Here is a 14,376-nt window from a genome sequence, read left to right as displayed (position 1 = left end):
GGGAATCCCTGTGGTTCGTTAATTGCATGGTTCTCTCCCAAGAATAGGACACTGGATAGGAGAGCTGAAATGAGAGGCAGAGGAAAAGACAGGAAAGAGTGAGGTCAAATAAAACGATGCATTTAGCATTTGATTAAGTATAATGTAAATAAACTAAAATTACATTCCCACATGGATATTGCTGACAATAGTATCAGTCTGATGTGGGGTGAGGTGGACAGATCATAAACTTAAAACTGTAGTTGTGTCTCTAATTCCTTTTGAGTTTCAATTGAAGGGGAACCTGGGAAAGAACTAATGAAACTTTAGCGGCGAGTGAGTGTGTGGGTAACTTGATGAATGATGTGGATGGGTAGGTGGATGGAAAAGGAGACGGTAATTCGTATTTGTATAAAATGTTTAGCTCTTTACAAATTTTCCTATTTGCAAGATTTTCAGCATAACTCCTCTGAATTTCAAGACACTTAGAACTTTACACTGAAAGGAACTTGGTCCAACCCACCTCATGGGACAGAAGGGTAAGCTGAAGTTAAAGCAGTCAGATGACTTGGTCAAAGGTTACTGACAGTGCTGGTATTCAGCCAGCCTGAAGGGGTGCAGTTTTTTCTTTTTAAACCTCTCCATCTTCTTCCTATGCACCCAGTTTGATTACCCGTCCTATCCATTTCACCTTCCAAAGAGCTGGCACTCCACCATCCACTGCTAATGAGTTCACCCAGTCCGCAGCACTTCACGACACTACTGAGACTATCCCACCTCCCAGCTGGATTCCTGAATCTGACCCAATGACTCCAAAGAGGGTAGTGCCCCAGGCACGGCCAGGGCCACCACTGACCTAGTCTTTCTCTTCTCGGTCCACCCTGAAGATGGGCGCTGGCCGACCCCCCCCCACCGAAGCCCACAGTGCCGGCTGTGTGCTCCATGTAGATGGAAAGCTGTCGAGAGTGGAGACCCAGCGGTGGGGCTGGGAGAGGGGACCCGTAGGTGACAAGATTAGGCCTCTGGGCCACTGGTCATGTTGTTCCTCAAGCTGGAGTCCATAGGCATGATCTGTTTAGGATACACTTGGGTTAGGTGCGGTTTCCTATGTGTGCTATCTTTTCCTTCAATGAAAAGTTTGCACTGAAAGCCCTGTCCAGCACTCACTGCTCAGAGAATCTTTGTAGCTCTTTGTACCTTGTATTTAGTAGACACTTAATAAACATTTGTTAATTGACTTATTAACTGAGTGCTGCCTACTAAATGAAGTGCAAATTCTCTGTGGCTTTCAAGGACTCTGTCACTCATTAGTTGTGTAGCCTTAAACAACTCATTTTTGACTGACAAAATACATAATGGCAAAAGGGCTACTTTGAAATTAGAAATGGTTTTTAATGAGTCTTTGTTCTCCTAACCATAATGCTGTCCCTGTCTGTTTTGTAATAATCAGTCCTGTACACAGTGAGAGGTGTGTAGATCTTCCTCAGCTCAGGGGCAAAGCTCGGAGCCACACAGCTGCAGGCACCCGGAGCAGGAAAGCTTCGGCCGGGACCCGCAGCCCTTGCGGCGTCTGTGGGGCTGGGATGGGAGCCGTACAGGAACCATCTTATACAGCCTAGCACCCTTCTAACCACTAGGCCTCACTCCTCACATAGCTACAATATTCTTGTATTGCCTATTGCTGTATTATACAAAAACCAGGAGCTATATGGATTTTCAGCAGGTATGAGGGGATGAACATGTCCTGTTTTAAAAACAGTCTTCGCTTTCAAAAGTAGATAGAGGAGAGAGGCGGGCTCCAAGCAGTTAACCTTTTTCTTTCAGATTCCTTCAGAGGGGAGCGGAGATACCACCTTGAGACACCAATGCAACTGGGCAGAGAAAACTGTGTGTGAAGCCTGGACAACAAAATGAGACCCCGTCTCTACAAGAATTTTTTTTCTAAATTAATCGGCGTGTTGGTAGCATGCCTGTGGTTCCAAACACTCAGGAGGCTGAGGTGGGAGGATCGCTTGAGTCCAGGAGGTAGAGGCTACAGTGAGCCACGATCACACCACTGCACTCCAGCCTGTGTGACTCCGTCTCAAGAAAGGAGAGAGAGAGAGAGAGAGAAGTGGGGGGGAAGAGAGAGAGAGAAGGGGAGGGGAGGGGAGGGGAGGGGAGGGGAGGGGAGGGAAGGGAAGGGAAGGGAAGAAAACACAGCATTTTAAACCATGAACCCCAAAGAGTCAAGGTTTCAGCTGCAGGCACAGAGCTGTGCTGGAGCATACGGCTGTGACTGGCCGTGGCTAACCGGTGCCACTGACCTCCCAGGCCCAAAGGGAGCCCAGCTGGTGCGCCAAAACCCAGCCCCTCGGACCTCAGAGTGTGAGCTCGCACTCCTCCTTCGGCTCTCCGCTCCCACCGCCGGCCCTGACGTCTCTGCCGCAGCATTCTCTGGCCTCCAGGCCATTCAAGCTTGGCCTCGTACTGGCCTCTGTTCTACTGCGTGAGTCCTAGTCTCACCTCCCCAGCTGTACTACCACTGCCTTGAAAGCAAGAGCGCAGCTTACAGTTCCTTGTGCATAGCACTATGCTTAACCTATACGTTTCCACCTCACCAATATTTGTTAACCAACTTGACTAGTCCATGAATCCCTAATGGTTGCAAGAATCAACGGGGAAGTCCATGCAAGTGCTCTGTAAACCCACCAGCCACCGCCAAGGGCGATCACGACTATTTTCAGCTCATCTACCCAAGGTCTCTTAATGCTCACGTGTATGCATTAAGAAGAGAAAAACAAAGCTAAGAGCCTCCCAAATGTTCCCTCGGGATGACAGAATTTCCATGCATCTGACAAACCTTGGGCATTCCCACCTCTTCGGATAACAGCTACCATTAGCTGGCACACAAACCCATTTCCGTTAAACGACGCCCCCTGCTCAGCATGCAGCTCATTCGCGCTCTGCCGCCACAGCCGGTCCCCAAGAGTGGGGCACACACAGTTCTTCAGCAGGATTGTTTTCAGTATTATTGTTGTAGCATTTAATGTCGGGCCATAAAACAAAACAGCCTCTCCCGTGCCTCTCTGAGAAGAGACAAGTGTCACTTCCATGAACTAGAACAGCATCTTATTATCCAGAGAAGGGAGGAGCAGGGGTGGGAAAAGAGGCCTTGGCCGTTGGCAGGGGCAGGGCTGGAAACGCAGGTGTGTACTGCGACCCCTTCTCGCCAGTTCCAGCATGCTCAGGACCTGGATCCCATTTCTCACGAGCTGACTCCACAGCCCCGGGCTTCATCTGGATGACCTAGCAGGGAGGCCACACTGTCCAGAGCCGCGCTGGGCATTGGCCCCTTGTTTGCTCACAGACAGGACACCTGCTCTCCCTCAGCTCTGGAAGGAGTGCTGTCTTCGGGCGTGGTTCAGGCACAAACAGTTACCCAAAAACAAACAGAAAGGTAAGGCTGAGTCTATTTTTCAAGCTTCTCATATCCCTCTGACATCAGCACAGACCACCTTCCGCTCCACCCCATCCTGCCCAAAAATGAGCCCCATCCTCAGGGTTCTACATAAAGCACAGGGGATTCACACATACTGCTACCTGACACACTGGATGTTTAATCTGTACAACGAAATAAGCAGCACCATGCATCTACTCCCAGAATCTGCTGGAGACCTTCAACCCTGAGTAAGTGGCTGTCCCGCAAGGCTGCATGCCCGGCAGTGGGGCTCAATGAGCTGTGTTCACTGCAGCCCTCTTTCATAGTCAGCCCCACAGAAAGCAGCGGGAGAGGCACGGATTCAGGCAGCAGCTCGTGCAGCACTGGGGCCCCTGCTCCCCATGCAGCACTGGGCGTGTCGGGGGGTGTGGTGATCTGGAGTGGGGGCACTGGGCATGTTGGGGGGGTGTGGTGATCTGGAGTGGGGGTACTGGGGCGTGTTGGGGGTGGTGATCTGGAGTGGGGGTACTGGGGCGTGTTGGGGGGGTGTGGTGATCTGGAGTGGGGGTACTGGGGCGTGTTGGGGGTGGTGATCTGGAGTGGGGGTACTGGGGCGTGTTGGGGGGGTGTGGGTGATCTGGAGTGGGGGTACTGGGGCGTGTCGGGGGGTGTGGTGATCTGGAGTGGGGGCACTGGGCGTGTTGGGGGGGTGTGGTGATCTGGAGTGGGGGCACTGGGCGTGTTGGGGGGGTGTGGGTGATCTGGAGTGGGGGTACTGGGGCGTGGTGGGGGGGTGTGGTGATCTGGAGTGGGGGCACTGGGCGTGTTGGGGGGGTGTGGGTGATCTGGAGTGGGGGCACTGGGCGTGTTGGGGGGGTGTGGGTGATCTGGAGTGGGGGTACTGGGCGTGTTGGGGGGTGTGGTGATCTGGAGTGGGGGTACTGGGGCATGTTGGGGGTATGGTGATCTGGAGTGGGGGTACTGGGGCATGTTGGGGGTATGGTGATCTGGAGTGGGGGTACTGGGGCATGTTGGGGGTATGGTGATCTGGAGTGGGGGTACTGGGCGTGTTGGGGGGGTGTGGTGATCTGGAGTGGGGGTACTGGGGCATGTTGGGGGTATGGTGATCTGGAGTGGGGGTACTGGGGCGTGTTGGGGGGGTGTGGGTGATCTGGAGTGGGGGTACTGGGCGTGTTGGGGGGGTGTGGTGATCTGGAGTGGGGGTACTGGGGCAAGTTGGGGAGGGATATGGGTGATCTGTAGGGGGGTACTGGGGCTGGTGCTATGTTCTGAATGTGTCCCCCAAAATGTATGTGTTGGAACAGAAGCCCAATGTGATAGTATGAAGAGATGGGGACTTCAGGAGGCGATCGCGTCTCATAAAAGGGCTGGAGGGAACTAGTCACACCCTTCTGCCTTTCTGTCCCTTCCACCATGACAGGACACAGTGTTACAGCACTGGAAGATGGACAGGGCCCTCAGGAGACACCAGGCCTGCCAGTGCCTTTATCTTAGACTCCTCAGCCCCCGGAACTGTGTGAAATGCATTTCTGTTGTTTATAAATTACTCAGTCTTGGGTATTCCGTTAGAGCAGCAACAATAGACTAAGACAGGGTTGTAGGGGTCGGGCTGCTTGGGCGCCATGACATGGTGGTCGGGGTATCTGAGGTGTTGTGATGTTGGGGTAGAAGTAGGGACTGGGGTTGGGGCGGCGGAGGTGAGGACCAGTCTCTGCACCAAACTGGGTCTCTGCTCCCAGTTAATTCCCCAGCCCCACTAGCTCCACTTTACAGATGAGGAAACTGAGGCCCAAAACAGTTAAATGTGTAGCACAGCTGGAAGGAATAAAGCTGGAGTCTTAACACAAAATCTCGATTTCCAGTAATAGACCTCAAAATGCTAAGACCAAATATAAAATCCTGAGCTCTGACTTCTAAACGGTAACAGGTTTTTAAGTAATTTGACTGCACCGATCCCTGTAAGGAAGGCTTCCTCCATGGCCCCAGTCATTCTCATCTTGAGGAAGGCAGAGCAAACCCATCGCCGAGCCCAGCCCCATCACTAGCACCCCACTCCTCGCCTTCCTGGCCAAGCCGTCCCACAAGCTTCCCCACTTCATCTGCCTTCACTCTTCAGGTCGCTACAATCAGCCCGGACCCCACCTCTCAGCCTTGGCAATGCTGACCAGAAGCTCCTCCATGCACTCATCCAGAAGCACGCTGGTCCTCCTCTTCGGCACCCCTCTCTGCACCCTCAGGGCCCTGCCTCTGCCCCACACCCTCTGGTCTAGTTCGTGCTATGCGGTGACCTCCCCTCTAGTCTATAACAAGCCCCCTTCTCCCACCAGATTCGCTTTCCGCTGGATGGTGGCTCCCTCGGAGGTTCCTAGAAGCACCTCACCATGTGCAAATGGTATCCCACCATCTGCCCAGCCGGCCCAGCTCCCAGTCTTGGTTACTGGTGTATCATCCTTCCCTTGGCTGGCCAGGCCTGAAACCTAAAGCACTTGTTGAAAATGCTAAAATCCCTTCTTTTAACAATCCTAAAGCCACAAGGTGGGTCTGGGAAAAGCTGGCATCTGCCCCAGGATGATGGGAGCCACAGTGGCCTGGAATGAGCTGTCAAGTCTGACTGGGCCCAGAGCCCATGCAGAGGAAGGAGAGGTGTGGTTGCAGGGAGGTGACCATATGGGTGTTGGACAAGGACAGTGAGAAAGGTAGATACTGGGGATGAAATGGCAAAGGATAACGGGGTCAGAGAGGGACAGCAATGGCAGAGAGAAGAGGGTCCACACAGGAGGAGGTACCACATTAGCCAATACAATAAAGACAAAGGATACCAAGGTTGTCACTGTCAGAAGATGGAGCTACAAATACGGAAAACCCTCATGAGGTGGAATAGGCATGAATGTAAATGTAGAGAGGCACAGAAATACTGAGACAAATGTGTATAGAGAGAAGCACACGTACACAGTATGCACACACACAGTATGCACACGTACAGTATGCACCCATACATACAGTATGCACACGCACACAGCATGCACACACAGTATGCACACACACAGTATGTACATGCACACAGTATGCACACACAGTATGCAAGCACACACGGTATGCACAAGCACACAGTATGCACACACACAATATGCACACACAGTATGCACACGCACACAGTATGCAAACACACTATGCACACGCACAGTACGCACACACACACACACAGCATGCACACAGTATGCACACGCACATGGTGTGCACACACACAGTATACACACGCACACAGTGCGCACACACAGTATACACACGCATATCAGTATGCATGCACACAGTATGCACACACACGGTATGCACATGCACGTGGTACGCACACACACACAGTATGCACACAAAGTATGCACATGCACACACGCACACAGTATGCATACACACAGTATGCACGCACATAGTATGCACGCAGAGTATGCACACACACAGTATGCACACACAGTACGCACACACACAGTACGCACACACACACAGTACACACACACACACAGTATGCACACACAGTACGCACACACACACAGTACGCACACACACACAGTATGCACACACATGCATTTCCTTGCTCTGTCCAGCAAGAGAGGTCCCGGGAACAACAGCACGCCAGTTCAAAGAGAACACCTGGCACCCACATCTCAGTTTCTAACACCACATTCCACTAGGAGGAACGAGGCTGCAAAAAAGACTAGATAAGACAAAGTAAGCACATGCTCCATGAATGATGGAAGCAAGACAGAAATCAAAGAATCCGGCCCAATGGGTTCCCAACAACCAGAGGGAGACAAGCTCGGCACCAAAGGATAACACTGGATTCTAAATTCCCTGAATGAAAATGGAGGCAATGAGTTCAAAATGAAGAAACTGAAAGTGACGAGGAAAGGAATATTTGCACAATCTCAAAGCACCTCCTCCCGAAAATACCTTTCAACTGCAAAGGGGAATTTCACATGAGGTCCAGCAGGTGCCAGCTTCATCAGCTGAGAAGATCTGCATGACCAGTAACGGATAAATCACAGCCCCGCACCACCCAGCGCAGCCCGCGCGAAGCAAGCAGCTCTGCGCGATGCTCCTGCCAGCGAAGCACGACCTAAATGGAATCATTAGGAGACACCGAAGACGTTCTACTAAACCAAGAGGCTGCCATCTTCACACGCCAGGGTCGGGGTGTCACGGAATGCCTGTGGAACTGCTTTAGACTGAGTGAGAGGAAATCAGGATGGTGCATGGATGAGCAGGATTCTGGTGCTACAAAGGACATTCCTGGGACACTGGCAAACCTGCATGCAGCTGAGGCTTACGTGGCAGTCACACGTCCATGCGAATCTCCTTGATTTTGGTGACTGCATTGTCGTCTGGAAAGAGAAACTCCCTGTTGGCAGGAATTAACACTAAGGAATTCAGAGGTGCTCAAGCACCATGTCAGCAGCCTTCTCTCAATGAATCACAAAGGAAACAGCTTAGTACTATACTTGCAACTTTTGTAACTTTTTTTTCATAATAAAAAATGGGCCTAGTGTGGTAGCTCATGCCGGTAATTTCAACACTTTAAGAGGCTGAGGTGGGAGGATCACTTGAGCCCAGGAGTTCGAGACAGCCTGAGCAACAACATGAGACCCTGTCTCCACAAAAAATTTTAAAAGCGTGGGGGATGCACGTCTACAGTGCCAGCTACTCAGGAAGCTGAGGGAGGAGGATGGCTTGAGCCTAGGAGTTTGAGGCTGCAGTGAGCTATGATCACGCCACTGCACTCCAGCCTGGGCAACAGAGTGAGGTCCTATCTCAGAAAAATGAAAATTTTAAAGTAAATAAATAAACTAAAAAATAAAATGTGGGCTGCTACACACTCCCGAAAACGTGCCGATTCCAATCACTAGGCTTCTTGTCCTCTCATGCCATATTGTTAAAACCACCATCACCAGGACCAGGCACCTGCCCACTTTTTAATGAAGGCCAAATAAAATTTTTCCAACTTAGAAAAAGCACGTGCCCTTCTAAACTCAAAACTCACTTGAAATTATTAGAAAGTAGACTATATTTCTAAACTGCAGAAAAACTTTTAAAACACAATTTTCAGAAATCTCAATTGCCGGATCTTCCACACCAAGAAAGAAGCATGGAGTTCTTTCCATTCTCATTAACATTGTGTAAATACTGATCAAAGAGACTGTGTGGGAGAGGGCGGTGAGCTCTGACAAAATCTCAGGCTCTTCAGGCCGGGAAGAGCAACTCGGATCCTCAGACGACACCACCTACACAACCCCACAGGGCCTGTGTGTCCCCGGAACACACACTGGGATCTGGATGAGGAGGGCTTCTTCTAAAAGCCCAACATAAGCATCGCTGCAGAGGAAGAGGAAACAACTGATTACATTCAGCTGTGACAAGGGACAGATGAAGCGGAAAGAGTCCACGGTGCCTAATAAGAAGTCAATTTCAACCAGCACAGTCACCGGGAGCCAGCAGTGAGCCAAGAGAGCATCTGAGAAAATCAGCCACAAAACACAGCGGCTCCATCATGGGGTGTGGGGGACAGGCAGCCTGGAAGGGGTGAGGGAACTGTCATCCTAAAACACCCTCACGTAGTGAGACAGCCAAATAATGCAGGAAACACTTTATTTCCAATTCAGATCAGATTAGATTTAGATGAGAAGAATTTGGGGTTTTTTGAGACAGGATCTCACTCTGTTGCCCAGGCTGGAGTGCACTGGCACTATCACAGCTCACTGCAGCCTCGACCTCCCAAGCTCAAGTGATCCTCCTGCTGCAGCCTCCAGAGTAGCAGGGACTACAGGCATATCTGTCATCTCAAAATCAGCCACCATGCCCCCCTAATTTTCTGATTTTTCGTAGAGACATGGTCTCTTACTATGCTGCCCAGGTTGAGAATAATTTGTAATTTTTGTTAAAGTAATAAAGGGAACTTCTGCTTTTGCTTAGGATGTAGAAAACTGGGGGGGAAAGAGTTGCTCCAATCCTATCAACATGAGAAAGCTGAATAATCACCAACATCATCACTTTTCTTGAGCTCGTAAGAGAGCTGAGACCGTAGGGCAGACAAATAAACCAAATCCCACAGGCCCGTCCTCTCTGAGAGCCCAGGCACATGCACAGATCATCTTCAAAGAGCACAGGTCTGCAAAAGAAACCAGCTAAGATGGTAACGCGTCCTCAAGGCTCCACTGTGGGCTCACATATCCGTGTGGAAACGCAGGGGGTCCAGGCACAAGGGGCGCTCACACTCCCCTGCATGCACCCTCACTGCACGCTCATGAGAAGCACCCACTGGAGGCAGCACAGAGTGTGGAGAGGTTAACGCCCACCTGCCCCTAGAGACCTCCTCCCCTAGGAAGCAAAGCTGGATCCCAGGGGCCAGAAGCCCCTCAGTCCACAAGAACAGGCAAACACTCCTGTACCTGGAGGGTGGGAGGAGATACAGACAAAACCTACCTTGCTCACCATGGGCTTAGAACACATTGTCCCAAGACACAGGTGAAGGGCATGGAGGATGGGGTGAGGGAAGGTGCAAAACGGCCTGCTCCTGGGTTAGGAGCAGAACACGCCCTGGGCACAGAATTCTACACTGAACCGAGGCAGACGTTTGCCACCACTGGGGGGACAGGTGAAAACGCTGCAACTGCACTCCGCCCAAGGCCCAGACACCCAGGGCCTGCCTGAGACTAAAGAGAAACCAGGACCACAGAGAACTGCCACCACTCCACAGCCTGGCGCTGGGTCACTAGCAATGGAAATCCTGTGCCAAGAGACAGGCAAAGCCAGGGACCACTCGGTGTGGCAGGTGGGCAGACACGGCTCAGGCTAGGGGTGGAGCAGGAACCCTGGGAAAGCCCCCTGGCATGCCTGTGCCCACCCTAACACAGGAGGACTGTGCTGGTCAGGTTTATGTGTCCACTGGGCCAGGCCACAGCATTCAGCAATTCAATCAAACACGAACCCAGGTGCCACCGTGAAAGTACTCTCTACACGTGGTGACATCCACCATCAGCTGGCTTAAAGGAGATTTTCTTTGGTAATATGGGGGGTCTCACCCAAATAGTTGAAGGCCTTAAGAGCCAAACTGAGGTTTTCCTAAGAAGAAATTTCTGCCTGAAGACTACAAGACATGCATGCATACATACATACATACTTATACACACACACACACACACACACCCCTACTGCCCCTGTTTCTCTGGAGAACCTTGACTGATACAAGCACCAACTAATCACTCTAAGAACTAAGTTTCTGCTGCAGTAGGTATAACCAACTACAACAACAAATTCCAACCCCAGTTAATTACTTACTAAACTCTAGACTATACGACTTACCTCATTCGCTATTGTTCTACACGCAATGTCCTGCATGCAATTAAAATTTATAAAGCACACAAAAAAGCAAGGAAAAGCACGTTGCAGTCAAGAGATAATAAAGGAATTAGGAGACTCAGACTCAGGGCTGACCCTGATTTCTGAACTATAGGTCAAGGATTCTAAGGTAACTATGATGAACGTAGCAGAGGCTCTAGAAGGAAAGGCGGGCGATATGCCTTTCCCCTAGAGATGGAAACTAACACAGTCAATGGAAATGCTAGAAATAAAAAACTCAATATCAGAGAAAAAGAATTCCTTTGACTGGTTTATCAGCAGACTAACAAAAGCTCAATGAGGCATGGGAGAGAACAAACGGAAGAGCTGCGGGACAATGTCCAACAGCACAATACATAGAGAGCTGAGTCCCAGAACACAGAGACACATGGAAGAGCTGCGGGACAATGTCCAACAGTGCAATACATAGAGAGCTGAGTCCCAGAACACAGAGACACACGGAAGAGCTGCGGGACAATGTCCAGCAGCGCAATACATAGAGAGCTGAGTCTCAGAAGAGAGAGAAAACATCAATAAATATTTGAAAAGACAATGGGAACTTTTCAAAGATGAAGACATCAAACTACACATCCAAGAAGCTCACAGAAACCCAAAAAGGATAAATTTCACAGGTGCACCCACAGTCCCAGCTACTCAGGAGGCTGAGGCAAGAGGATCACTAGAGCCCAGAGGTTCAAGCACAGCCCAGCCTGGGCAACATTGAGAGACACCCATCTCTAGAAGAAAAAAAAAGGGTGGGGAGAATAAATTCCAAAACAAACGAACAAAAAAAAAATAGGTTATAGATAAAGCTACTGAGAATACAAAGGGAACACCTTAAAGGTTGCCAGAGAAAAATGAAACAAAATATACAGAAAAACAAAGAATTACAGCAGACTTCTCAGAAACTGCTAGCCAGAAAATAACAGGTGACTATTTTAAAAGACAGTGCTAAAAGAGTCAACAGAAAATTATATACCCAGAAAAAATACCTTTCAACCACAAAGACAGAATGAAGAATTTTCCAAACAGAAATCTAGGAAAATGTAATGCCTATAGACCAGCACTGCAAGATACGTTACAGTAAGTTCTTCAGGCATGATGATGATGATACCAGATAGAAACTTGGAACTGTGGAAAGAAATGAATGGTCCTCAAAACAATAAATATGAAGGTAAATATAAAAGACATCTATTCATTATTTTTAAAAATCTTTTAAAAAACTGACAGTTCAGCAGTTCCTTAAAGAATTAAACATACACTTGGCCAGGCGCAGTGTCTCACGCCTGTAATCCCAGCACTTTGGGAGGCCGAGGTGGGTGGATCACCTGAGGTCGGGAGTTCGAGACTAGCCTGACCAACATGGAGAAACCCTGTCTCTAGTAAAAATACAAAATTAGCCAGGCATGGTGGTGCATGCCTATAATCCCAGCTACGCGGGAGGCTGAGGCAGGAGAATCACTTGAACCCGGGAGGCAGAATATTTACCCAGAGAAAATATGTACACACAAAGATCAAGTGCTTATAGCAATTTTATTCATAAATGCCAAAAACTAGAAACAACCCAAATGTCTGTCAGCTAGTAAATGGATAAACAATTTGTGGGAGAGCCACAAAAATGGAATGAAGCAAAAAAACTACTAATACATGTAGCTACACAGATGAATCACAAACAAATTCTGCTAAAGGAAAGAAGCAAGATACAAGAAACTACAAACTATACGTCACCACTTAAATGACATTCTGTAAAAGGAAAAAATCAGATCAACGGTTTCCAGAGGCCAGAGAAATGAGAGGGGATCGATTACAAAGGGGCCCAAGGGAACTTCCTTGGTGTGACAGAAATATTCTATACATTGATTATGGCATTTGTTACACGACTGTATATATTTGTCAGAACTTAAAGAAATGTACACCTAAAAAATGTGAACTTTACTGTATATAAATGGTATCTCAGCCACGCGTGGTGGCTCATGCCTGCAATCCCAGCACTTTGGGAGGCCGAGGCGGGTGGATCACCTAAGGTCAGGAGTTTGAGACCAGCCTGGCCAACATGGTGAAACCCCATCTCTACTAAAAATACAAAAATTGCTTGGGCATGGTGGCAGATGCCTACAATCCCAGTTATTGGGAAGCTGAGGCAGGAGAATCACTTGAACCTGGGAGGCGGAGGCTGCAGTGAGCCGAGATCATGCCACTGCACTCCAGCCTGGGCGACAAAAGTGAGACTTGGTCTCAAAATTTAAAAAATTTAAAAAAACACTGTATATCAATAAATTTGATGCTAAAATAAGAAAAGTAGATATAGTGTGGAATGGTTAAGAGCAGTCTCTGATGGAAGAAAAACTTTGCAAACCGTACCTCTGCTAAAGGACCAATATTCAGCATATATAAAGAACTCCTACAACTCAACAACAACAAAATAAACAACCCAATTCAAAAATGGGCAAAGAACTTAAATAGACATTTCTCCAAAGAAGACCTATAAATGGTCACAAGGCCCATAAAAGATGCTCAACATCACATATCATTAGGCAAATGCAAGTTAAAACCACGAGATCCACTTCACACCCGTTAAGATGACCATTAGAAAAATAAATAAATAACCACTGTCGGCCAAGACGTGGAGAAACTGGAATCCTGGTACACTGCTGATGGGAATGTGAAATAGTGCAGCCACTGTGGGAAACAATAGATTGATTGCTCAAAAAACTAAATGCAGAATTACCATGTGATCCAGCAATTCCACTCCTAGGTATATATCCAAAAGAATTAAAAGTAGAGACTCAAACGGGTAGTTGTACACCCATATCACAGCAACATGATTCACAGTAGCCAAGAGGGAAAAACAACCTAAATGTCCACCAACAGATGAATGGTTGAAGAAGTGCGGTGTACCTACACAATGAAATACAATTCAGTCTTAACACGGAATGAAATTCTGACACAGCTACAATGTGGATGAGCTTTGGGGGTATTATGCTAAGTGAAAGAAGCCAGAAACAAAGGGACAAATACCTTATCAGTCTACTGATACGAGGTCCCTAGAATGACAAATTCATAGAGACAGACAGTGGAATGGTGGTTACTAGGGGCTGGGGGAAGGCAGGAATGAGGAGTTGTGTAATGGAGACAGAGTTTCCGTTTGGGATGGTGAAAAAGTTCTAGAGATGGACAGTGAGAATGCTTGCATAACATTATGAATTATTTCATGTCGTTGAATTGTACACTTAATAATTCCTTGGTATTTTGTGTTGTGTATGTTTTACCACAATTAAAAAACACACACACACACACACACACACACACACACACAGTCTCTGGACTTGAACTGCATAGGTTCAAATCCCAGCTCTGCTACTTATAGGACAACCGTGAGCAAATTACTAATCTCTATGTCTCATATTCCTCAGCTCTCAAATGGAGATAAGCAATAAACCCCACCACACAGGGTTGTTGTGAGCATTGTAAATTGTAAAGTGCTTCCTATGGTACCTGGCACACTAGAAGCACTCAGCAAATGCTGGCCACTATTATTATGGGCCATAAGCCATTATGTGATGCTTTGC

The 14,376-nt window shown here is 48.5% G+C and overlaps 1 protein-coding gene across 2 annotated transcripts in view; it reads right to left on the bottom strand.

The window, feature by feature from the left end:
- The window catches only part of RPTOR (regulatory associated protein of MTOR complex 1), a 411,638-nt gene that overhangs the window by 320,195 nt on the left and 77,067 nt on the right, over positions 1 to 14,376 (bottom strand). The gene's annotated exons all lie outside the window — the stretch shown is intronic.

The sequence above is a fragment of the Chlorocebus sabaeus genome, chromosome 16, assembly GCF_047675955.1.
Source record: "Chlorocebus sabaeus isolate Y175 chromosome 16, mChlSab1.0.hap1, whole genome shotgun sequence".
Lineage (NCBI taxonomy): Eukaryota > Metazoa > Chordata > Mammalia > Primates > Cercopithecidae > Chlorocebus > Chlorocebus sabaeus.
Note: the sequence above shows the minus strand (reverse complement) of the source record. Positions and strands in the feature narration are given on the sequence as shown.